The sequence below is a fragment of the Neophocaena asiaeorientalis genome, unplaced genomic scaffold (assembly GCF_003031525.2).
Source record: "Neophocaena asiaeorientalis asiaeorientalis breed wild unplaced genomic scaffold, Neophocaena_asiaeorientalis_V1.1 scaffold251, whole genome shotgun sequence".
Taxonomy (NCBI): domain Eukaryota; kingdom Metazoa; phylum Chordata; class Mammalia; order Artiodactyla; family Phocoenidae; genus Neophocaena; species Neophocaena asiaeorientalis.
Genome location: NW_020173377.1, coordinates 3,775,171 through 3,798,933, shown reverse-complemented (window position 1 = coordinate 3,798,933; position 23,763 = coordinate 3,775,171). Strand labels below are relative to the sequence as shown.

Sequence of the window (23,763 nt, the reverse complement as noted above, 5' to 3'; positions counted from 1 at the left end):
CCAGAAGACATGTGAATATCCCATCAGTTGCATAGAGGCAATAGATTGGAATCCTCCAGATAGTTCACTCAATCTCAGAATGATAAATAATCAATCATTGCATTCCTCCTAAATGAAATTAAGATGTTAAGATATATTGCTTGGGGCTTCTGCATGGGATTTTACAGTTGAATTTCCAACAGAAGATATGTTGCTTTGGAATTGCTGGGAAAGGGAGACATTCTGGCTCTATGTTAAAGCAAAACCTCTGACAGTGGAGAAGAATGCTTCAGACATGTTAATTTTTTTCATATTTAAAAGTGATTAATCATCCCAAATACCACGAAGCTGGAAGGCCATAATGCAGACTCTTAGAGAGGAAGGAAGATGCATGTGCCATGATACTCTGAAGTGGAGGTTTTTGAAGGAGGCTGTAGGTGAGCTCGTGTTGACAGACAAAAAGCGCTGAGTAAAAATCCATTTCAAAGGACAGAGTCTGGACAAAACCCTAGGAATACATAGAAGTCCACAGACTTACTTTTCAGTTAGCACAGAGCGAAAGGAGAAGGGGGAGGAGGAACAGGAACAGGAAGAAGTTGTCTTGGAAGAAGCCATTCTCTTCCAGTTGGCGTATGTACCCCAACATAGACATTACCTCCTTGGAAAGTCTTTCCAACTCTCTTGGCAGATCAGATCAGGGCCCCCATTTGTTCCTATAAATTGGGGATTTGATGTCCTAGTGTGTGTGATTGCCCCATGACCCCACCACCTCCTAGTTGTGTGACTCTGAGTATGTGTCTTTACCTCTCTGTGCCTCTTTCTGGAGCAGTATAATAAGCTAATCACAGCAACTTCTTCAGAGTGTGAGAACTGGATGCCACGTGTCAGAAGTGCTGTGCTCAGAGAATGTTGACAGGTCATTCTTCCTCCTTGGTACTTACTACAACTTTAATTAATTAAGCACATGTTCAGTTTAATTATTTGTTGAATGTGATATCTGACAGGCTTACTAGATGTGTGTTCCATGAAAGAGCTAGCATCTATCTTGTTCAGCCGTATGTCTCCAGTACTTAGCGTGGTTCTTGGTAGATGCACTCACAATTGTGAGGGAGAGAGGGAAGGGAAGGAGGGAGGGAGGGAGGGGAGGGAGGAAGGATTCTTGTACTTATCATAAACATGGCTTAAAGACAATACAAAATGCAAACTGAATTTGCCTTTGCATCACAGTTAATAACCTATTTCACTTTTAACTCTATGGACTAAAGTGAGGGAGCTTTTCACCTATACCTTGATTTGCAGGGGGTGTGGATCAGGGCTCAGTGGGCTCAGAGACCCCGAATATGTCTCTGAAAGGCCTGACTTCACTCAGCTGGTTGCTGGCTCGTGTTTACACGTTGCCCTCCCCACCTACCAAAGAAGTCTCCCCCTCCCTCAAGAAGGCTAGTTCCTTTTGTTGAGGAAACTCTGATTTGGTGTTGCTTAGAAAACACAAAAAAGTTTGAAGCAAGTTGAAATTAGAGTACAGTTAGTCAAATGCAAGCTCCGTTTAGCCCCTATCTGCCAAAAATAAATAGTTTTTTAGATGATTTTCAGAATCACCGACAGCGCTGACTGTTTATGGCAGTGGGGTTGCCAGCCTTCAGCGGCCATCATTGCCGCCGTGCAACCAGCATTCAGAAATGAAACAAAACCACGTTGAACTTGCTGCATTAGCTGTTGCCACTTTGGAATGCCGATGGGCTTGGTGACCATAACCAACCCAGGCCAGAGTGTGTCACCAGCCCAAAGGACCGACCTCTTCTGCTGTTTGTGCTTTGCCCAACTTGTCACAAGTTTAATTCTTTGCAGCTTCCTTTTCCTGCTGTCTTGGCCTCTCTCTCTCCCTGACAGTGTCTTAAAGAGCATAGCAGCCCGCCCAGCCTCCTCCAGCAAGGCCATGGGGGCCCTGGTAAGAGGTCAGCAGATTCAGGCACCTTTCTCTCAGGTCTGATGACAGATTAGGGCTCCAGAAGGGGCGCTTGATTGTCCTTCCCCCTCTACCTTCAGCCTTCGTTAGCTGGTGACTTCTAGAATTCCTTCTGGAACTTGCCCAAGCTGAAGGAGATGCGAAGAGCCTCTTCGTTCGCCACTCCTCTGGAGAAGTGGAGTCTTCCTGCCCCTCTTCCCGTATGAAAGCTTGCTGTGTGGTGTTTGCACCTTGATCATGGTTACTTTGCAACACACCCAGGCCTTCAGCCCTTCCTGAGAAACGAGGTCAATTGTCTCTGTTTCCGGGCAGCTGAATGGAGCACTGGATTGCAGAACGTTGGTGGTGAAGAGGTTAAATTGCTCATCGGCTGGATCTGTGTTTTCCTGCCCACACTTGCTCCTGGCCTCAGGCGGTGCCTGCTGTTTGGGGAGGGGGAAAGGGAGGTCTCGCCTGGACCCAGGTGGCCGACAGGCCAACCTTGTTATTAAGAAACAGGGATCGCAAAACCTTGATCTTCAAAAGAGACCCCTAATTAGTCGCCAGCCCCAAGAGTAAATGGCATTCCACCTCAGTGAGGCAAGGCGGGAAGGGCGCCTTCAAATCCTGGGGACTAATTGCCATTATTGGCTCTATGAAGATCCTGTTGTAAACACTTGTCATCCGAGCCACTTCTGGTCGGCAAACTTGAGATATCAAATGGTTCCGTCATGTTTCAAATCCTCCAGGATGCCTCGTCTGCCCCTTTCTCGAGGAGGGCCATCTCATGCCTGCAACTCCCTCGTGCTCCGATGAGCTTTCTCAAGATCATCCTAAAGCTGAATCCTTGTCCGTAAGGGATTTGAAAACGTGCTTTACTTTATTCTCATTAGAATTTGAATGCAATCTCAAAAGTAAACTTTAATTGCAAGCAGAAGAGATTTATCATGAATCTAATGGGGCATAAGCTTCTGGCCCCTCAAGTACACAGACCTCTTCCCAGGCCCTGAGAGAGGCCTTAACAGTGTGTTCCCGTGGCCATATAGTTTTGTCCAGTTTGAAACCGTCATCTGTCTGCCAATCGTTTTCTAAAAGAGAACCACGGTGTGCTCTGTAATACTTGGTGTGTTTCTTACCTTTTATATCATGCATTCTGGTTGCTCCTGGGAGATAAGTATTTTCTCCCTGTTCTTAGATGTTTGGCTTCTTGGCCCTGTTTGGCCTTTGTGACGGGAAGGGCAAACTTCTTTAGGTCACACACGGGATACCAGGTTTTGTCTAAGTTTACTCTTGAATTAGGGGAATATTTCAAGACTCTGAGTCTGTCCCCTTCAAGGGCGGCCTGGATAACGCCAAACTCAGTTGGCGAAAGAGGCCAACCTAGAGAGAGGTTTGGGGGCCATGGGGGTTTGGGATTGTGGCTCCCTGTACTACGGGGATTCTATCCCCCAGATGCTCTCATGGCAGTGAGTATGTGAGAGTGAGAGAAAGGGGGAGGAAGAGAGCAGTGAATACTTTCTGAATATTCTTGTGAAACATGAGTTTCCTATTCACCTTTAGGATTGGCTGTTAGCAAACATCTAGGGGCCCTGAGATGGCATATTCCATACATACATCCACAGCAGGGTAACGTGGCAGGATCAAATGTCATATAATGTCAAATAGACCCTTTCCTCAAAAGCTGAGCTTCAGAACCGTTTCTTGAAGGAGATAAGGAGTCATCACTACCCAGCAATAATTCCTTTGTGTGAACAGTGCAGGGTGGGACAGGAAGGTGGAAGTTCTATACACCAGGCTTAGAATATTTGCTCATAGGATTCCATTGTCTCCATGATGAAAGCCAATGGTTTTCCCTCTACAGGTAACCTAATAACCTCAGACAGCTGTGAGGACACAGAGGTACTGACCCTCCCTGAGTGGGGTTCCCACGATGACACGGGCATTTTCCCCCCTCTCCGGGTGGGCCAGGGGAGGCGGGCATTCTGTTTGTTGAATCAGCCTTCATCTCCAGTGTCACAGCCAGTTCCCGGAAAAGATTCCCAAAGCATGATTTGAACCTATGTGTTTCACTGATTTGAGATGCTAGAAATCGTATGCCAAACTTCTGGTTATTTTAACCCGTTCGGAAAAGAAAGACTAACATGGGTTTTGACAACAAACAAAACCAGTTTTTGTTCTATCACTTACGTTTAAAAGGTTCCAATTTCAAACTAAACACAACGTGTGGTTATTGTGTCAGCGATTTATACAGCCACCAGGGCGCCACAGCTACACGCTGCATACATCATTGTATTTTTAAAATGTATTTAATGAACTTTTTTTCTTTTCTAGTAACTACTTCATTGCCTTAAATGAATGCATTCCAATAGAATTTGTAACAAATGACCACTTTGTGTTTGCATTAATGCCAAACACGTTTAACAAATTTTTAACAAGGAACCCTGGCAAAACGCCAAACTCCTAGAGGGACACTGAAGGAATGCTATAAATTTAAACTAGATTTTACCTTTTCACTTAGCTCAGCAAGTGGCTTAGGTGTCTTGCTATCTCAGGATTGCGGCATTTCTATTTTATGTCCGATAACTTGTACATTTTCATTATTTTTATAACTTAGCTTGTACCTATTTCCACAGGACTTTTAAATCTATGCTGTGGTGTCTGCAATAATATGATGGGAGCTTAGAAATAGATCTTTATTTTTGCAAAATTGCTCGTATCTTTTATGGGTTGGTAGATGCATGTATGCATATACATATCTTATAATATGTAATTATCGTACGTATTTTACAATGCTTATACAATCACCCGGTTAAATACAGAAACAATTGATTAGACCAGTGGTTCTCGAATGGGGGCAATTTTGCTCCCCGCTCCCCGCCGCGAGGGGAACTTGGCAATATCTGGAGACATTTTTTATTGTCATTATTGGGAGAGGGAGTGATGCGACTGGCATCTAATGGACAGCGGTCAGGGATGCTGCTAAACGTCCTATAATGCACAGGACAGTCCTCACAACAAAGAATTATCCAGCCTCAAATGTCCGTGGTACCAAGATCAAGAAATTGTGGAGTAGAGTGGCAAAGGCCTTTAGCTTGCAGGCAATCTCTCGGGTTAAAGAAGGTATCATTTTAAGGGAAAAAAGGCAACTAAAAGCACATTTCTACTCAACCAGTATTTTAAAAGTTACATAGCATACCTAACACTGATGTTGAGTGGCAGATTTCTGACCTTTACTCCTGCTGCCATCTGCCCGTGGAGAAGAAACGAGAAAAGAGTGCCCATGGTAGCTGAGCCTAAAGTGTCGTCTGAGGCAGTGCCGGAGATAGCTGGTGGCCCGAGTGTGGCCCATGCTCAAGCCAGCCGACAGACCAGGAGCTGCTCTGGAGAAGGCCACCCAGGGCAGTGGGAATGGTCTCCAAGGCAGGGAGGGCTAGGGGCAGGCAGGGCGTTGCATGTCCGCGAGAAGACAGCTTTAGGTGTTTCATGGGGAAGCACCTTCATTTTAACAGCTGTGCAATTATTGGAAGGTATATTAGATAAATACTCCAGTATGGTATTAAAATAAATCTTTCTTTAAAAGGAAATTGGTTTTTAGAAAAGATTTTTAAAGAAAAATATCGATCCACTGTGGCAGGTGTTATAGAAAGGTTACAGAAACTGGGACAGTGGAACACAAAGGACCGAGGTTTAGGAAGCCCTGGCCTTATGGTAAAGAGAATGTGCTCTGGAGTCGAGAAGGTGTGGCTTCAAGTCAAGCCCCAGGAAGATGGGAATTGGACCAAAAGCATTCCTTCCCTTAAGCTTCAGTTTCCTCACCTGCTAAGGCGCTGTCAACCAGGTCAGTATCATAGGGCTGTCAGACTTGTTGGAGAGAATTCACTCAAAAGCCCAGAGCGCCCAGCGTGGCAGACAGCATGCACAAAATGTTAGCTGCGAGTAATTCTGGCCACAGTGATAATGGCAAAAATAAACTCTCAGGAGGCACAGCAGTACATGTTGCCGTTTTGCTGTACACATCTGAATCCAACAAAATCCCTTCATTTAAAACCTTGCGGCTGAGTTGCACCCCAGGGCACAGAAAGCAAAGGTAAAGATGAAATCCGGAGACTCTCAGGGCCCCTCCCACCCAGCAGGCTCTACAGCAGTTTGAATTCTGAGCTGAGGCCTTGCTGGGTCCACCCGCAGCCCCAGCCTCAGCCCTTTGGGCTCTGAAGTGTTACATTTTATTGCCCTGTGGAGCTGTAGGAGGCCACTCGCAAGGTAACATGTTGCTCTCCAGTCATATTTTTGAATTATGGCTTCAAGGTGGTTGCTCCTATCAAGAAAATTAAACGATTTAACATAATTTGTTGTCACTTTGATCACGACAATAATAAATAAATCTTCATGAGGAAAACGAGAAACCTATTCCACGCCGTTTTAGAAGATGTTAAGTAATAACACAGATGTAGTTATAGATTTTTTTTTTTTTTTTTTTGAGCAGAAATGACTCTACTGGGTTTTCCTGCAAGCAGAGTCACTTAGTGGAGCTGTTCCACAGGATGCCCACTGCCCCCAGAACAAACAACTCTTCTCTTCAGACTGTTGTTAATTAGCCTATCAGGGGCTTGCTTTGACGTGGGCACCCTGTGCAATGTCAGGGGCATCCGAAGCTGCTGTGAATGGTTGTCTGTTTTTGTGCGAATGGTTGTCTGTTTTTGTGCCTGGGGGCACACTGCACACATTTGGAAAGCACATGGAGCGTAATGGACATTAACCCAGATGTCAAAAATAGCCTGTGTTTTACTACTGTTATTAAACAGTTTCCCCTTTAACCCCTCCGTATTTACCAAAGACCCCTTTCTCCCAGCCTGTTTCTGCAAATCACTACTGAAAGGGCAGGAGAAGAAAGCCATAATCCGGCAGGTGTCTTTATTCCAAAGAAAAACAGTCTGAAGGAATATTTGTGAGACACCACACGTTTATAGCCTGCTCTCCTGGGGGCGCTTGTCCTGGGGCAGAATGAAAAGACAAAGTCAAGAGCATGGATCGCATCCAGTACTGATTTTTTCACAATGGAAATAGCTTTCAATTCTGCTGTGATACTAGTTACACATTCTCTGGTTTAAAAAAATCCAAAAAGTGCAACCAAAAAAAAAAAAAATTTGAAAGAAGAAAATTTTAAAACACCACCCAGAGATAATTATTAACAATATTCTGGCATATGCATTTGCAAGTGTTTATGTTGATACAAAAATGAGATTGAACTATACATATGGAATTGCCATCTGCATTTTTCACTGAAAAATTATGGACATCTTTCTATATTAAAAAATAGATAAAAATTGTCATGTAGTCCATAAATCTTAAGCATGCCTGTCACAGATCCCTATTAATTTCCTTCCAGGCACAAAGTTTTAAACTCCTCCTTCTCTTATTTATTTATTTATCTATTTGTTGTCTGTCTCACTCTTGAAAATACTGGCTCCATGGGGGCATAGAATTTGTCTGTCATTTTTACTATTATATTCTTGGCACCAAGCACGCTGCCTGGCACAGAAAGGAGCCATATTAGTTTTCTATACTGCATGACAAATTACCACAAGCTTAGTGGCTTAAAACAGCATCCATTTATTATCTCACACTTCTGTGGTGCAGAAGACCATTCAGGCTCCACTGGGTTCTCTTCTTTGTCTTATAAGGCCAAAGTCAAGGTGTGGGCCAGGCTGGATTTAACCTGGAGGCTCTGGGGAAGCACCCACCTCTGAGCTCATTCAGGTTGTGGCAGAGTTTAGTTCCTTGTGGTTGTAGGGCAGAGGTCCCCATTTCCTTGTTGGCTGTTAGTTGTGGGCTACTCTTGGATCCCTCAGGATACTCTCAGGTCCTTGCCCTGTGGCTCCCTCCATCTCAGCAAATCCCTCTTGTATTTCAGATTTCTCTGACTTTCTCTTCTGCTACCAGCAAGAGAAAAGTCTTCTGCTATTAAAGGGCTCCCATGATTAAATTAGGTCCACTCACTCTCTCTTTTGATTAATTTAAAGCCAACTGATTAGTAACTTAATTATATCTATAAGGTAACATAATCATGTTGTGAGATGTTCACAGTCCCAGTGTCAGCGATTACAGCAGGAAATCTTTGGGGTGGGGAGGACTTTAAGGATTCTGCCTACTCTAGGTGCTCTCTAGTATCTATGGAAAGGGTGAGTGAATCAGCTTATTCCGTGAAGTGTGCATGGCACAGGGAATGCTAGTGAGCAAGTCCAGCATGACCCCTGCCCTCATAGAGCTTGTAGCCTAGACCAATGTTGTTCATTAGAAAGATATTGCAAACCACATCTGTAGTTTTGAGTTTTCTAGTAGCCACGTTGAAAAGCGTTATAAGAAACAGGGGAAATTAATTCTAATAATATATTTCATTTTATCCAGTATATCCAAAATATCATTTTTAACATGAAGTCAATAGAAAAAAACTAAATTCACACTAAATCTTTCAAATCCGGTGCACATTTTACACTTATAGCACATCTCAAGTTGGACTAGCCACATTGCAAGTGTTGAGTAGACACATTTGTTCAGCGGCTACCATATTGGACAGTAAAAGTCTAGACAAGTCACGAAAGGGGACAGTGCCGTATGTGTGAGACTTCTCGTGCCACATCCCACACTTAGGAAGGTCAGGAAAGACCTCCAGGAAAGAAGAGCCATCTAAACTGAGACCGAAGAATAAGTAGGAATCGGTCGGGTCAAGCGTTAGTATGAATGCATGTCAGACAGAAAGACAAGTCTGTGCAATGAGGAGGAAGGGAAGCTTTAGGACTGCGGAAGCAAGTACAGCGTAGGGGGAACATGAAGCGTGGAGCTGGAGAGAGAGAGAGAGAGAGAGGCCAGCATGGCCTGGATTCCGTCCTCCACCCTGACAGCGATGGGATTGTAAATGAAGGCTGTATACAGGGAGTGCAAGATGAAGTAGGTGTTGTTGTTGAAATAGCACTGTTGGCTGTACCGGTGACAATGTAGAGTGGGTGCTGGAAGAGAGGACGCGTGGGGACAGGTTGGGACTGCTGTGACCATCCAGGGCAGGGAGGACCGGCCAGAGATTATCTCACAGTGGGTGGCTGCCCAGATTGCTTCCTTGCTGGAAGCCAGGGTTGCTTTTAAAAATTTTTTTTTAAAGTGTGTGCTTATTTGCCCCTCAACAAGGGATCATTTACATTTGCAACTGCTGGCAGTGTCATCTGAGTTTTTTCCCCTCAAATCCATTAGGCCTCCTGGCGAATGGACTGTCCAGTGGAAGGAACGGCGACACTTTTTGAGAGTTCTCTTTTCCACAGCGCAAACCTTACCCCAAAGCAGTGTGTTGCTGTCGTGAGGCACCGTAGTCTGCCTTGTGGCCTGTTACCCAGCTGGAAGTCTTTCTTCCAACTGAATAAATGATTGTTCTTTGCTACTTTATCTTGGAAAAACATCAAGGACGTTGGACATTCGCTGTAATTATTTTTCACTCATTTCCCCATCTGTAAAATACGACCGGTGCATTTTAGTACTACTTTGGGTTTCTCTTTACCTTTTAATCGTGTGGCCTTTTAATATATTGGTCAGCCCCTTAAAAGGATGATTAAGAAATGCTTAATGCACAGAAGAATTAGAGCTATGCACAGCTCATGAAGCAGAAAGCGTGCTCTGACTTACAATTTTCATACAGAGTTTGCAGAGATTTTGTGTGCCAGAATGAGTAATATGATCTGCTCTAGGAACTCCCTAGCTTTCTGGCTCTGCAAAAGTCATTTTTTTTGCCCCGATTCAAGTTTCTTCACCAGAAGGGTTACACCAAACTCCTCAGAGTATGAATTAGCGCAGTTCATCTGAGCCACCCATTTCGTTTGCACTGCTTAGTAAGGGCTCGAAATAACTCGCCCACCTGTGCAGACAGTGGGATCTTTGGTCGGCTCCTTAGTCAGGGGGACTTGAGAAATGCTGTGCATCGACCACCAGATCAGACAGCTGAGACTATATATAAAAAGTGGCTCACGTGTGTGAGTGTGTGTGTTTGATCTTTTCCCTCCCCGCCATATTCCCCAGGTAGCTGCACCATTGCCGTGTGCCCGGAAACTCCCGAAGTATCCAGAGACCGTATGTGAATGCTAATGATGCAGGTGTACAAAGTCCAGCATCAGTAGGGAAGAAAGTCATCGTTTGCAGGCTCGCTGTGGGCTGGTCCTCTCTGCTCACCCGTTTTACTGTTTCTTCCCAGGCTGCAGTTGTATTCCACACCCAGGGACCCTTATGGGGACAGTGAGAAAACTCGGGGTGCTTCTGGATACATCTTCCCCAGGGCGTGAAGTATGCAAATGGATGACTGTTGCATTTATGTTTAGGGCTGAACATACACACACACACGTCATGGGATGTGGGGATGGCAGCCAACTTTGTTTCATTCTGCTCTGCTTAAGGAGATAGCAATATTCTTTTTTAAGTTATGCTTTTATTGTGGTAAAATATACATTAAAATTCTACCATTTTAACCAATTTAAGTGTACAGTTCAGTGGCATTAAATACATACACGGCATTGTACAAGCAACACTGCTATCCATTTCCAGAACTTATTCATTACTGCAAACAGAAACTCTGTACCCATTAAAAGATAGCTCTTCATTCCCCCCTTCCCTTTGAGCCCCTGTAACCTCTAATTTGTCTTCTGCATCTTTGAATTTGTCTATTGTAGACGTTCCACGTAAGTGGAATCGTACAGTATTTGTCCTTTGGTGACTGGTTTATTTCACTTAGCGTCACGTCCTCAAGGTTCATCCATGTTGTAGCATGAATCAGAACTTTATTTCTTTTTAGGGCTGAATAATATTCTGTTGTGTGTATGTACCACCTTTTGTTTCTCCATTCATGTGTTGCTGAATACTTGGGATTTGTTTCTGCCTTTTGGTTATTGTCAGTAATGCTGCTGTGAGCAATTGTGTACAAGTAGTCTTTTTGAGTCCCTGTTTTCCATTCGTCCAGGTATATACCTAGGAGTGAAATTTCCAGTATTCTTTTAAGTCATTGCTCTTAGGTGGTTTGTAAGTGAATGTTAAGTTTTCTGGTGTCTTGACCATCTTCAACTCTCTAATATCTATAAAGTCAAGTTTAAAAATAATTTAAAAACCATACTCATTGTAGAAAACCCGTGGAGAGAAAAAAAAACCATAATCTGATCACATAGAGATAATCACTCCAACAGTTTTGGCTTATTTCCTTTCAATTTCCTTTTGCATATCAAGAGTCATCTATACCTGTATGTGAAATATGTTGAAAGAGGCCTCTTCTCAGATGTGTTTGCAGGACATAACGTAACTTTCCGTTCACTTCGTCGCTCCATGCTTCCTCCGCATCACTGCCCTCCCCAATCCCAATCAACCCCGATCAAAGAGAGTGGTGGGGGTGGGCAGGGGTGGGAGTTGGGGGAGTGTCTGCCAGGATTATCTCCGATATCACTGCCAGTTCCTCTCCCTGCTAAACTATGTGCTCTCTTGTTGCAGCTATCAGAAGGGCTGACTAAAGGGGAAATGCAGCTCTGCAGCAATATTCTGACAATCTATTGCAGTGCAGCTCACATCACTGTCTATCACCACCCGGGAACGCTCATCGGGACCGAAGAGGAGTTTTCACTTTCATTACTGAGCACAATTCTGTTCAACTTGGTATTTCCTTCATCGTCTCATGTCCTTTCTCATGGATTCAGACATGTTGGAAAGGAGAATGCAGAGGAGGAAAACATGGCAGGTCCTCCATTTTTTTTGGTCGGGATTTGGGCATTTAAAATGTGTTCATCTCCTCTGAATGTCATTATTTGATAACATTTTACTTATGTTACTTAAACATCACTGGATACATTTGAACTTCATGGGATTTTAACTGTGGATTCAGCTTCTGTTGGACAGCTAGCTTCATCTCCCGTTTTTCTGCTGGTTCAGTCTAAGTGGTCATACCTAATGCATTAGATTATCAAAAAGTGTAAATTCTGTGAGTGAGTGGTGTTGGCAGTGTTTGTATACCAAGATGCATGGAGTGTTTGACAAAGAAACCGAAACACCAAAACTGGTGAGCCTTTACCCTCCTCTATTTCTTTAATCTGCTGTTTGAAGAACCACATTTTGATGGTGGAACCAGTAGTTACCTCTGGGCCAGGTTGGAAATGAAATCAATTTTTTAAACCACTAGTACTTGCCAAGAAATCGCCTTATGAGAACATGGTGTGTGTCTCTGACAATGCATGGCGCATCTAAATCGATCACTTATAGTTTTATCTACCCTGTTTTTGTACTGGGGAGTGGCCAGAGCCTGAGACACCTGCGTATTTCTATTCCATGTGTCTCATGCATCCCCCGTGGCTGGGACGCGGCTGAGCCTCAGACTCTTACCATTCCTGTACATGCAGGTCTCCACGAAGAAGCTGGGACTCGTTCACATTCAAGATCCAAACGCTGTGCAAACAGTGTAAGCTTAGATCTTCTGTAAACGAAGGGTCATTTCTCATTTTTTTAAAATGTCTCCAACATGGATTCCAAAACATTTTCAGCATCAAACATGAAAACATTGATGAATGAGGAATAATCACAAAAGCAGTGTATCTGTATATAGCTCTACACAACGTGTTTGTGGTACAGAGTCATTACTTAAAGCACATGCCAGGGAAAGAGACCAAATTTTGAGGTCTTTTACATACAGTGACATGGTACTAAGGAGAATTAAGCTCCTGCTTCCTCTGAAGATTCAAAACAACTTAAAAGTTGTTATAACTTCATAAAACTCATGACCAAGTCTGGCAAACATGTGCAACTCTTGTACTGATCCATTTTCTTGTCATTGGAAGAAACACTTCCACAGGTATGCAAGTGGGGGATGAAAATCTGCATTATTAAAGGACAAACAGTGAATTTAAGCATGAGTGGCCTTAATAAATATAGTTGTCTTTCTTTGCTGCTGTGGAAAGGATTCTAAGCAGACGTTCCTGAAGTCTTGCATTGAATTTAGTCGTTATTATTACTTTTTAAAATGTCGGTGCAATTAACTCTGGACCTCTCGCGTGAGCCATAGAGATATTTAAAAGTCAGACACCTTATTTATCTATCGGGGAAGACGAAACTGTGTCTGGGCTGCACTGTTCATCCTTGGTGCATTAGGAGTAATATATTCGAGCAGGTTTCTTGCTTCTGGCTTTGCTCTTGTCGTAAGTATTGCAAACTGTGTAAAGCTTTTGTGTTGCATAAGCACTCCAATACATTCATGTTTAAAAAGTTTGTCCTTTAACTATCGAAGGGATCTAGGTCTTGACCGGAGAAACGAGCAGAGTTCTTTGCAGACGTATTTAGCACACTCTGACATAATGTTGCACTGAAAGCCCAGGCCTGCAACGTGTCCCCGTGAACGGTTTGGGTGTCCTCAAATAGGTGGCCGCACTGCCTCCTGCAACCAGGTCCTGATCTGAACCCTGCCACTGAATACTTGAAGTAGGAAGTAGGAAATCCACTAGGGAATAGAGGGTCCTAGAAACAGAAAACTCAGCCAACCGTGTATAGTTAGCTATTTCCAAGTATGTGCCAATTTTGTCACACCTATTGTTTGGGGGGCTCATTTTTGCCCCACTTATGTTTAGAGTCGTCCCGATCTTACTTTTACGGGGGCATTATCATTTAGTCCCTTAAAAATTGAATTCTGTCTAACATAGCATCTTTTCATTATATATCATGTAGTATTCTCTGATATTGGGGGTTTAGCAAAAGAAATTCCCTTTTCACATATTAAAAATAGTTTGTGTTGACAACAAACACTGTGTTATTGGGAAGACATTTCCTTTGCACAGACTTTAGCAGGTTTCCCCCTTAATCATAACGAAACTGAAAAAGTCGAGACTAACATTTAGGAGGAGTTGGTCTTCTTGCTTTGTGCAAAAGCCAGCTTATACTTTATGCCCCGTTTGATTTCGATGTACTGTCTCTATTTTGTATTTAATGATTTTTGTGTATCCAGTATGCACGTTAACAGCGTGTCAACTTTCATTTGAAAGCGGGTTTCCATTTACTTTTTAAACAGTGTTTATGACGAGACCTCAAATGTGTCGACATAAGCTCTGCTGAGGTGTTTTTGTGTCGAGTGGCGTTTGAACGCTGCCAGGGGTCAGTGTATCTAATTCCCAGCGACCCTCGTTTGACAGTGCTTCTTGTAATATTTCTCCGAGTGAGTGGCATGTGGGTTGTGATATTGACCATGTGATTATGGACTTCGATATAAAAAATAAATAAATAAAACTAAGGAACCCTCAGAAACTACCAGTGGGCATGTAGTAGCCAGTCATTGTAACCTCGTGTCTAGTAGAAGTACAACGTACAAGGTATGTACAGTTCATAAATTTGTTATCACGTGTATGAGAAGTACTTTGTGCTGATCGCCTTATTTATATTCATCAAATAAACTTTGTTTCTTTCTGAAGCGAGTTCATTCCATCTTGAATAAATGCTCCAACTGTGGTGGTTTCTAATCTTGTTTGGGTCATGGATCCCCATTTGAAGAAGCTATGGACTTGAAGACAAAAGGAAGAAAAAGGGAAGTTATGGACTCACTTTACTGGAAGAGCCAAGGTGTAAATTTCCCTCTATGCATAGCTGGATCTAAGGGCTCATACTGTATTAAGTAATTAAGTCACTGGTGGCATCTCCCTTCCTCCTTCCGTCCCCCTTTCCCTCCCGTTTTTGTCTTTCTCTCTCTCTCAGTTCCAGCCTTGTTCTCAATCTCTCTTTATCCCTCCCTCTCTTCCTCCTTCCCACCTTTTCTCACTTCCCTTTCTTCCCCTCCCCCACCTTCCTCTTTTCCTCCTTGTTTCTTCTGCACGTTCCACGAGGTTGACATCAGTCCTGCTGCTTCTCTCCACTTGGTGGCAAAGATGACTCCCAACAGCTTTGAGTATTCTTGGATTTTAGAAGAGAGACACCCCTCTCTTCCAGCATCCATAAGAGCCCTCTAGAGGGACTCTTACTGGTCCTTTTTGGATCATACATCCAGCCTTACTGGATGTGGGAGATGTAGTTTCCAAAGGAAAAAAAAAAAATGGGCTCTAGTCTAGAAGAAAGACACTGAAAGCTGAGGAGGCTAAAACGATAGCCCTGCCATCACTTGGATACATGCACAAAATCATCCAGAAAAATACACAGACAGCACTGTCCATGCAAGGGCTCACCAGCCTTTGCAGCTCACCTGTGGATCGCAGTGGAGAATCAGCTCCTGGTTTCGTTAAAAGTTTGAATTACATTCGAGGAAACAAATTATCAATTCTTACCATTATTGCAGTTAAACAATAATTGATTTATATTGCTAGAAGGTATATGTCATGTAACCTGATATCTTCATTTTACAGATGGGGAAACTGAGGCCCAGTCGGAAGCAACTGATCCAGGCGTAGACGGTAAGTTCACTGCAATCCAAGGCTTCCTAGAACTTCCGAAACAGGAATATGTGTCCCTGAAGGCTCTCTGGGGAGGAGAGGATGAGACAGACTCTCTTCCTCCCAGTTGGCCCTTGATGACACAGGGGAAATATCATTTCATTTCTATACTTTATGGACTCAAAGCCACTGGGTGTGAAATTCACTCACAGTCAGACACATTTGGGGGCAACCTGCAAAGTCATTTGCCCTTTTCGTTATGTGCCTTTTTATGGAAAAAGAACTTTTGTTGGACAAGGATTTCTTACCTCATAGAACTTCCTGAAGCAGCCAGCTTGCATTCAAGCCCGGTTATATGAGCCCAGCTGACCAGATGGAGCCTCTGCTCCGATGTGCACAGAGCCAGTCCTTCTGGAAGGAAAAGTAGCAGCTCACAAACTGCTGGTCCACCCATACCTTCAGTTCCACTGAAGCATATAGACAAGCCTAACGTTTGACCTTAAAAATCCACCCTGACTGCTTCTTGTGTCTGTGAACTGCTGTTACAAAAGATTGGAGAGACGTTCTAATTCTTGGCATCACTAATTCATAAGAATAATCGCACTAATAATAAGTAAACACAGATAAAAGTAATTGAACATTATGGAGTGTTTGCTAGGAGCCAGACCGTGGCACCGGGGGCCCACGGGCACCACGCCTTTGTTCCTGACAGCAGTCGCATGAGGTAGGTACTGTCGTGATCCACATTTCACAGCGAGGGGAACGGAGGCCCACAGAGGTGACCAGAAACGGTGCACATTTATCGAGCCCACTTACTTGGTGGAGCGTTGTGCTAAATGCCGTACTTACATGAATTCACCCGTCCTGACAGTAGTCCCATGAGGTAGGTACTGTCCTCGTGTATTATGGTATTATTATTATCCTCACTTTACAGACAAGGAGAGAGAGGCCAGAGAGCTTACACACCTCACCCAGCGTCGCCCAGATGGTACGCGGTGGAGCCAGGCTTCGCACCCAGTGCTCAGCAAGCCCTCTGCTTCAGGCCCCAGGTCAGGTGGGTGGAGCATATGGGGCTGAAATTCAGATCCTACTGGTACCCACCCAGCAGTGCTTCCATATCGCAAGTTTGGTCTCCACCACGACTATCCAGCTCACAGAGGCTTGAAGGGATTGTTTGCTTCGTCAGCGCCACTGCTGGCCCACGTGATGAGAGAATGGCAGTGGGGCCCAAAGGAAGTCCAGCCACGTGTGAAAGGAGAGCTGAGACAACGCTTAGCCTGTTGCATTTTAACCTGCTAGCCACGGGCCTCTCTTGTTTCTTCTAAGCTCTCATTGTCCGGGCATCGGCATCTGATTTTCTAGGCATCTTTGGGTTTGCAAGGTGGAGCATCTGGTGACAGGAGACTGGACAGGTGTCCTCAAGGTGGGAGAGGACCCTGAGCTCCAGGCTAAGGGGTGTAGACCTAATCCTGTTGGCCTTTGGTTCTCAACTCCAGTTATTTGCATACCGCTTGCCAGATTCTTACTATGTCTTAAGACAATATGTAGTCGAGTTAAGTACCTTATAAAGTTAAATAGGCTTACTGTTTTATTTAAATGAATATACTTTAAGAAAAAAAATGCCACCATCATAGATGAGTAAGTGGGATAATTTTCCGTACCTAGCCATCGCCAAATATAAGAACAAAAAATAATGAAAATAAGAACAATAAAAGTAAGTATTGTAAACAAAGTTCTGAGTCTGAAGCTTTCTCTTTCTTTGTTGAAGAGGGAAACTGGCAAAGGTTAGAAATGTGTTTGTGGGGCTGAACTGAGAGTTCTTCTTTGTTACTGAATCAGAATGATTGAAAGTGGTCAGTGAAGGAATGTTTAACTCTGTGGCTCGGGGATATTTCAGACTGTGCCTGTGGACCCCCTGTAATCATTTCAAGGGTCCACTTTGATCTCTGAATTTTAGGAAACCCTCCTGCAGCAACAAAAATCCAGAGATAGATTTTTAAATAAACTTTATTTTTAATAGGCTTTATTTTTAGAACATTCTTAGATTTACAGAAGAACTGAGCAGATAGTACGGAGAGTTCCCATATAACCTTCCTTCCCACACAGATACAGTTTCCTCTGTTACTAAGATCTTCCATTCACATGGTATATTGTCACTAGTGGAACAAACATGAATACGTTGTTATTAACTATAGCCTATTGTTCATTTAGATTTCTTTAGTTTTAAGGTAACGTCCTTTCTCTGTTCCAGGAGCTCATCCAGAATCCACATTACATCTGGTTGTCGTGTCCCTGTCGGCTCCACTTGACTGTGAGTTTCTCACACTCTCTTTGTTTTTGATGATCTTGACAGTTACGAGGAGTACGGATCCGGGTATATTGTAGGTTGTCCCTCCGCTAGGATGTGTCTGATCTTTTTCTCGTGGTCAGACTGGGAATATGGGTTATGGGCAGAAGACCACAGAGGTAGAGTGCCACTTTCCTCACATCATATCAAGGTTGCATACTATGAATACGGTTGTTGGCTGTTTGATGTTGACCTTGATTGATCACCTGGCTGAGGTCGTGTTTGTCAGGTTGCTCCACTGTGCTTACTTCTTCCTCCCACTTTATGATAGATTCTTAAAGTGCAGAGATAAATGATCAGATCTCTGTCTCAGAACATTCTGCCGGAAGTGTAGAGGACACCACACTGGCTAGAGAAGTTCCCAAAGTCTTTTGGATCAAAATTGTCTAAATCAACAGTTCATTGATTTGGTCCGTTGTTTGGACCAGTCAGTTTTCTCTTCTATTTGAAAATGCCTTTGCCACTTCTAGCCTTGCCTCCCCCTGTGGGGTTACTTCAGCATCTATGGCAGAAGTGATGATTGTGGGCGGAACAGACCCTTTCCCAAGTGCAGGGCAAAGCCAGCATTTCTATGGGTTAAAAACAGATGTTGTCTGTGCCAACACTGTGACTTCACTTAGACGGGACTCAGGAGAGAAACTTTGCATAAATTCAAGACAAAATCTCCGTGTCTGCATAACTGCAACTCACTGGATAAGGACGTTATGGCTGTTTGAATTTGAGAGGTGAAATATGAGTATGTATTTACGTAAGCATAACTGTTAGAATTTTTTTCTTTCGCAAGTATCCCCCTCCCCCAGCAAAGAAGAAAAGAACAAAAACATAACACAAGACAATTTGAGCAAAAACAAATACATACATACACATACATATATATGGCTTCATGCAGTGAACAGTTCGGAGGTAGTGGGTTTCAGGAGTGGCTTGTCCCAGGGGCTCAAATGACTTCTCACTGTCCTTTTCTCAGTTTTGCTTCCTTCGTGGTAATCCATTCTTGAACAGTCGCCAGGTTTCAGGTGAGACCCTAGACCCCTAGGGGAGGAGTCATGTGCTGTTCCCCACTAGGGATGGAGCCCACCTCAATCTTGTGGATCGAGAAAGGGGAAAGAATGGACTCTCAAATAAGAAAGGGAAATGGATGCTGAGGAGGGAAGCATCAAAGGCGCACAGCAGTATGACATACTCACAGCAAAACATCATTGGAGACGGGTTTATTTTACCTGTGAATAGAACCTTGACCCAGAAAGGAGCAACAGGATGTATGTTCAGGTGGAAACATTAGATTGGCAATGAAGACATAAATGAAATCTCTGTTTTATAACTAGTTTGCCACACTTGCTCTATGGTAGCACGCAGTCATATAATTGCATGTACCCTCCGTTTCTGAATCTAACCAATGGGAGTAATATGTCTCTTAACTACCTGGCGTGGTATGTGAGAAGATAAAATGAGACAATAAATGAGAAAATGTTTAGAAAAACTATTTTAACAACAGAACTCTCTCCATAATTCTAACAAAGTCCTAGAGTGACTTGTTTCAATTTTTAGAACCTGTTTCCAGAGAAGGAAGTCTTTCTCGTTAGAGGCTCAGCTATAATGTATTCAGGCAAATATATCAAGCAATAGACTTTAGGGTAAAAGCTGTTAAGAAGGAGTTATTGCCATTTGCCACGACGTGGATGACTCACATAGCATTAGGTGAAAGCGCATGGACACAAGAGAACCAACTGTGCGAGTCCATTTATGTAAACCTCAGAAACAGACCAATTTCCTCTGTGGGGTTAGAATTCAGGATAATGGCTCACCTCCAGAGGGTTTGTAACCGGTAAGGGCACAAGAAAAGGTCACTGGGATGCTGGTGATATTCTGATTCTTGGCCTGGAAGTCGGTTACATGGTTATGTTCAGTTTATGAAAATTCATCAGGTGACATACGTATAATCTGCGCACGTTTCCGTCTGTGTATCTCATTGAAAAAGTATCCTAAAAAGATGTAATGTCATTAAGCATGACTCCAGTTTCAGATGACGAAGGCTGGAAAACTAGGGCCTGTGGAATGAATTCAGATTTCGGATACTTCTTGTCTGGCCAGTACCGTGTCTTAGGGTTTTTTCCCCCAGGGCAGTAGTGATAGGCTTGGAGTTTGGGAACTTGGGGAGATGTTAGATGTACTTGCCACTTCTCGATTGTCCTCATTTCTCTCTATAAAGCTACACCTGGCCCACTTCACCCCAGAGTGTTACCAGCCTGACCCCCTGAAGGTATTTGAGTTTGCAGGTTCGGGAAAGGTTAAAATCCTGACTCCATCACAGCCCAAAAAGTGACCCTGGGCTGGTCACTTAGCCTCTCTGTGCCTGTCTTCTAATCCTAAAATTATAATACATTCCCAGAAGGGTTTTTTTTTTTAATAAGGATCAAATAGGCACTTAACACAATGCCAGCCACGTGACAGATTCTCAAAAAATGGAAATGATAACTATTATTAGTAGTAATATTGCCATAAATACTAGAATGTTTAATGAAATAAAATCGACGGTCTCTTGTGGACCTCCAGCCGTTGTCTCCCAAGAATCACTGCTGAGCCAGTCCTTGCTCAGATCCCATTTGCCATGTCAGTGTTTTCATCAACCACGTTTAATAACCAGTTACCAGATGTGGATATTGGGGGCCGTAAATTTCCCTGGCGACTGTTGCCAATGGCAGGTAATTGTGTAATTACCACTTGTATTTCCACAAAACACGTGAACCCAAGTCAACATCAAGCGTTGTAGACAATAAGACACCAGGGTTTTAAAATGCAGGAAAGAGCTGCCCAACCTGTATAAGAAACGGGTTACTGGTTAGAAAACAGAGAAAGGACTGATACCAGTGTGGCAAGACACCACTGGAAGCCTTTGCACTGGCAGGACCATTTCCTTTTTCCTTCCCAAGTGCTGCATACATCTGGAAGAAGAATTAAGGGTTTAGGATTAGCCATGGGTTGGTTAGGAATCAGTACCTTCACCTCTGGCCACAATCCACGGCCTTGGTTTTCAGTGTCCCTTTGGTAATGGAGTTGCCTTTCTCAGTTTAGCATGGTCGCTTGGAAATGATGCCAAGCTGTTCAGCATCCTTCAAGCAAGGTAGCTTAATGGGTTCCATGGAAATATCCCAAGACAGCAACATACTAGGACTTTTAGAGATATTGACACCATGACTCCAATCGGAAACGCTCAAGGTATTCCTTTGCAAGATGCCAGACTTAGACCCCGAACTTTAGTTGAAGATTCTTTGGTTTCTGAGCATGATGTTTTCAGCTTACGAGAAAGGAAGTTATTAAAATGGGTCGCAGGGAAGAAAATGTCTTGCCTTTGGATTCCCGCAAAGTGTTTGATTTTTTTAAGAAAGAAGAAACTGGATAAGCTTTATTGCTACTATTATTTCTTCCCGTGCAGTGTCTGTGCATTAGCAGGCTAGCATTCCTGCAGTGGGCTTAGGTTGAATTTGTGTTTCTAGAAGGAGCTGTCCACATCAGCACAGGACCAAGGCGGGTGAGCAAAAGTCGAGCAGGTTGAGCAGTGATAGGGGACAGAATTGGAATTTCTTAAGATGACCAGTCCCAAATCTCCTGAACTTCCAGAAATTATAAAGTCATGGGAGAAGAATTTCTCCAAGAGTCTTATTTGGCTGGCCAAAGAAACTGAAATTCAACAAATTGAAAAGTGATCACAGTGAATTCTTAAAGAACAAGTTCAGAGCATGGCATGGCGCCATTTTTAGAAGTGTAGATGCCCTTCTACCAAGCTAATGAAATGGCCCTATTTTCCTTCTGACAACAACGGTTTCATTGATATATCATGTTGCCCCAAACCAGTCGAAATTGATAACAGAGTAGTTGATTTTAAATTACCTAAGACTCAAGTAGGCAGAAAGAAATAAAAATTTGCTCCAGGTATTTGGAGGCGCAGGGCCTTTTGCAAAATTGGACAAGAGGCATCATTAGTAGCACTTTCTTCAGGAGACCAATTTTCTGTGCACGTGTCCTTGCACTTGTTCCGAAAAGCATGGATTCCTCCTGGTGCACCTGGAAGTCTTGTCTTTTCCTAACCCATGACTTTGGTTCATACAGTGTCACCTACTGTCAAAAGTATCCAGCCGAAAAGAGTAAAAGGCATTTGACTGAAGAACGATAATACAGGCAAATTGGATTCCAGATTTTGTACAACTCCGAGATAGTTTATGTTCATCTTTTTTCAGTCTCAACATAAGAGTAAACTGCAAGATGCCCCCTAAACCTTTTTATGTGCTACAGCTTATCTCTGAAGAAAACAAAACAGGAGCAGGACGGCTTTGTAGAACAATCCTCCCTTTATCCTCCAGAAACGGCACTTGTAGGTATGATTAAATGTAACCGAGCTAGGTAAAATGGATACCACATTTGGAGCAAGGAACTGTATTTTCCTTCAGCCAATATTTTGGAAAAATCTGATGTCAGTTTGGACATTGGTATTAAACCAATCCATACAAATTCAGGCAAATACAGCTGCAGAAATCTCCTGTAAAAGCCAGCCATTTTGTGCTGAGGGCATCTAACTGAATATTAGCACATGGTGGTAACTAGCCAATCAGTTTGTGCGTTTGATTGGAATTTCAGAAGATAATTGTTTCATTTCCAGGTCTGTCTCTAGCTCACCATTTGACCTTCAACTAATTGCTTAATCTCTCTTAGCTTCAGGTTTTCTATCTTGAAAGTGAGAAGAGTAATAACCATCAACTACCTATCTCATCCGGGTATTGAGTGGATTAATGGGGTCATGTTTGTAAGGTCCTGGAAAATTCTCAAGAGAGAAAGTTCTGCCACTTTTCCCTTTCTGCCTGGTAATATTTTAGAGCCATAAATGGGAAGGGTTGCATTTAATGGGGTCGTTATTACAGACGGATGTCCTCTGCTTCCTTATAACTAGAGAATGGACACCTTTTGAAAGCAGAACTTTTCATTATTATGAAATCTCTGATTCTGTTTGGTTGGTGCAACAATCCGGAACTCCTGTGATAAACCAAGCTTTCTCCTCTAGCTAAACAGTCCGTGGAGCTCTGAGGAAAGCACCATAGTTTCATGACCACAAGGAATTACCCAGACTATTTCTGCTTCAGTAATACTTAGATTGACTTCTGGGGTCAAACAGACAGGTTGAGTCCTGTCTCTGCCACTTCCTGGCTGGGTGACCCTAAGCAAATGTCTCAACCTCCCTGTGCTTTAAGGCTGTTGGGAGCATGACCTTTACGTAAAATGCTTAACACAATGTCCAGCACATGGTAGGCTCCCAGGAACCATTACCTGTGTTAATAGTGTGTGTGACCATAACTGCATGTATTCTCCAATGCCGTGAAGAATTATAATGAGTATTAGTCCTCGATTAAGCAGAACCTAACTTGCCAGAGCTTGTGTTTAACCAGAACCTGGCTCATCATGGCTGTCCAGTAACACTACCCTCATTTTGTGAGCACTTTAGATTTAGGAAAATGGCAAATCAAAAGGAAACACCTCGGTGTCAGGGATTTATGCAAAGTCCTATAGTATATTTTTTTGTCAGTGCTGATCTAGCCCCATCTCCTGACTTTCCAGAGACGATAACTGCAGAGTAGCTCTGAACAGCTGACATTCGCTGAGAAGGAACTACATGCCAAGCATTGTGCTAAACACTGTGAGTACATTTTCTCACTTAATTGTCACAGCAGCCCAGGGAGGTAGGTACTGTTAGTAACTGTCTTACAGAGGGGGAAACCGAGGTTTAGTGAGGCTAAGTTATCCGTCCCTACAGTTATTAAATAGAGGCACCAGATTTCAAACCTTACTCTGACTCCAGGGCCCTGATCTAACCCAGAGCCATCCAACAGAAAATAATGCAAGCCATGTATGCAATTTTAAATCTGCTAGCAGCTATATTTTTTAAAAAGTTAAAAAGAAGCAGGAGAAATTAATTTCAATGATGTATTTTCTCTAATGCAGTATATCCAAAATATTATCATTTCAACATAGTCGGTTTAGACACTCTTAATATCTTATAATCTTTTTCTTTTTTCGTGCTGAGGCTTTGACATTCAGTT

General features: G+C 43.2%; 1 long non-coding RNA gene across 1 annotated transcript; it reads left to right on the top strand.

The window, feature by feature from the left end:
- Positions 1-16,263: 16,263 nt before the first annotated feature.
- On the top strand, positions 16,264-23,364 carry LOC112400507 (uncharacterized). Its single transcript, XR_003003412.1, has 3 exons — positions 16,264-16,384; positions 17,582-17,641; positions 23,282-23,364. It is a non-coding gene; the product is annotated as an uncharacterized LOC112400507 (long non-coding RNA).
- Positions 23,365-23,763: the final 399 nt, after the last annotated feature.